Raw genomic sequence first — 3,167 nt, forward strand, 5'->3', positions numbered from 1 at the left:
CTGAATAATAATTTTCGTACATCATCTCTGCAAACCATCCTTTTTCAATTTCAACTCATGTCTCCCTTGTCGGTTTCATCTGAGAATGGATAAAGATTCCATCATTACTTAACCCTGTTAAAAGCTTATGCACTTCAATTATGTCATCGCCTAGATGCTTAGTTTGCAGAAATTGCAATCCACAGAATATCAGTACATCCTGGAAAGAAAATGTCCTTCGTGTGCATAACTAATCCAGCTACTACTCTCCCATAACTTCCAACAGATCCACATCCTTCTTAAAGGGTGGTATGCATCTGTATATTCAGTACTCCAGAAGCGGCCCCGCCATTTCCCTAAACAATGGAATAACCACCCCTTTGTCCTTGGCAAAGCTTATCATTTTAGTATATGTTGTAGTCAATTAATTATGCAATCTGTATGATAAATATTTCTAAGTGCAGCACGTCCTGCGAAGTAATACAGCATTTTAGGTATTAATTTATATAAAAATCATTGAGAAATGTTAAATACATTTATTTATTTTTAAAACTACTTAGTAAATTCAGATAAGTACAGTCTGATATATGCCCGCATAGCTCAGACGATAGAGCATTTAAAAGCCTAATACTTTTGAAAGTATTAGGCTTTTAAACTAAGGGTCCAAGGTTCAGGTTACAAAATTACCTTTTTTCATGCATTATGGATTTTCCCAAATATTATCACTTTCAGAATTGCAATGAAATAAAATCTCTATAGGTATAATCCGTTCATTTTAGTTAATTAGTAGCAGGACTTGTTCTAAAACTGCACAAAAACCAGAAACAAAGTACCTGCATGTACTTCAGTTTCCATTACATTGAATATGGGCTTGGCACACCAAGGATCCTGAGCTCGATATCACCATTCTTCTCTTTCTTCGCTATTCCCTTCTACTTCTCTCTCTCTCTCTCTCTCTCTCTCTCTCTCTCTCTCTCTCTCCCTCAGGGTAACTCAGAAATTATTTTTGGCTGATGCAGCATAAACCTCAGGCTTACTTGCACCATACGACTAATAATAATTTATTAACAAATAATGCATTTTTAATTTTTTTTGTTTTTCACACATCTGTGCTGGCTATGTTTTGAACAAAATTTTCTTTATCTTTAAAAAAAAAATTCTCGATTGCAAACAGGACAATGAAAAATGCATACCTTGGTATGATATGATTTTGTGTTTAGATTTTTTAGCAAGTAAAAGAATGTGTAAAAAGACTCACATAAATAAAATGTATCGACTGGAATTTCTAAAAAAAATTTCCTTTCTGGTTGATGTAAGAATGAAAGGTGTCCATCTCGAAATATTATTTTCGAAAACGAATGAGTGCCCGGATAGCTCAGTCGTAGAGCATTAGGCTTTTAACCTAAGGGTCCAGGGTTCAAATCCCTCTTCGGGCGACTGTATTACTTATTTTCGTCTCCGTGTTATTAAATAATTATACATCATATATCTACAATTCATTAGGTCTGTTTTGACCTGCTTCCACCCTCCTGATATAAAATAATAGTATGATATAATAATTCCGTGAATGCCATAGAATTTCGAAAATTGCAATTAGACAATCAGTGAAATCATTCATTTCAGTTTTACATTAATAAAATTAATCGTAGTGCTAATTATTAATTAGCCTCTAATAGGAAAGGCAGAAAAAAGAGCAGTGGTTATAATCAACTGAAAACAATGAATATCTGAGACCATACTTCTCCTTCCCTCCAGCTCTAGTAAAATACCAGAAAAAATTCCCTATGAAAAGACAAAAACGTTAAATAAGCATGCCAATATGAATCTGATGTTGTCGTGTTGCAGAAATGTTATGGATGTTAATTTGAACATTGCATCGCATCTTGAGAAGTCTGTAATACATAGGCGTACCTACGTTAGGACTGAGTTTTGTAGTTTATAATTATACTGTCACTTCTTGATGTTTGAAAAAAGCTACCGATGAGAAACTTACGTCCCCAGAAAGAATTTCGAAATGTAATACACCGAAATATAACGTCACCTGAACAAATAACTGTTAGAACCGTCTTGAGTCATCAGGATGTTCCATTTAAAGATCATTTGAAATATCAAATAAAATTATAAAATACAATGCAACGAGTGAAACAAATCAGGATATTACCGACGAAAGGTGAAAGTATAAAATAAAACTTTATTAAAGTAAAAATAAAGAATAATACGCGGAAAACGGATTAAAGATAAATACAAATTCTTAAAGATAGATTCCGAAAAATCAAATTTTTGTGAAAGATTTCAAAAGAGAACTACGTCAATAGAAGGGTCATCAACCACTTTGTCCTGAATCAGAGTGAGGAAGACAATTTCAATTGCGAAGTGAATTATTCTTCATTTGAACAATTTAACTCACATCTTAATCACTTTAGCCACGAAGAGGTGTCTTCCGTTCCAAAGTTCATAAAATGCACCAACATTTTATGAACTTTGGAACGGAAGATTGTGTTTTTTTTTTTTTTTTGGCCAAAGAAACGAAGGCTATAAGGAGTCAGTTTACCTGTATACACACGAAAACCACAGTTATAAATAACTGTGAATATCATGGATATTTCTTAATCCATATTAATAGAACCTTATTAACATATTTCAAAAATCAGTGTCGAGAGATAAAAAAAAAAAGATAAAAAAAGTACAATTTCAATTAAAATTGGTGGATTCGAGATACATCGACATTACGAGACGCTAATTTTAAAAATTTCATGTAATTTTTGATTTCCTGTTATGCATGAAAAAAGATAATTAATCGCCCGAACAGGGACTTGAACCCTGGACCCTTAGGTTAAAAGCCTAATGCTCTACCGACTGAGCTATCCGGGCTTCGCTCACGATAAAGCGTTGCCTTAATTCATTCTATAATACTACCCCTTTTTATTAAACAATATAATAATGTTCAGCCATTGTACAGTTATCAGTGGTGGCGTTAACGTTTGTGGCGCCTGAGGCTAAACCTTGAAACGGCACCTAATTCATATCGTATCTTAACGCACACATATATAAATGCAGTAACCCATTTAGCAGCTCCTATTTTATGCAGCGCCTCTGACGAGTGCCTTAATGAGTGCTAGGGATAAACTGAGGGTCGAACCACTTCTAGCGCCGACCCTGAGCTTATCCGTAACTTCAACCAGACTCAT

General features: G+C 34.2%; 1 non-coding gene across 1 annotated transcript; it reads right to left on the reverse strand.

The window, feature by feature from the left end:
• Positions 1 to 2,777: 2,777 nt before the first annotated feature.
• Positions 2,778 to 2,850, reverse strand: TRNAK-UUU (transfer RNA lysine (anticodon UUU)). Its single transcript has one exon. It is a non-coding gene; the product is annotated as a tRNA-Lys (tRNA).
• Positions 2,851 to 3,167: the final 317 nt, after the last annotated feature.

Source organism: Mastigoproctus giganteus, chromosome 9 (genome assembly GCF_048544385.1).
Source record: "Mastigoproctus giganteus isolate SK-2022 chromosome 9, ASM4854438v1, whole genome shotgun sequence".
NCBI lineage: Eukaryota > Metazoa > Arthropoda > Arachnida > Uropygi > Thelyphonidae > Mastigoproctus > Mastigoproctus giganteus.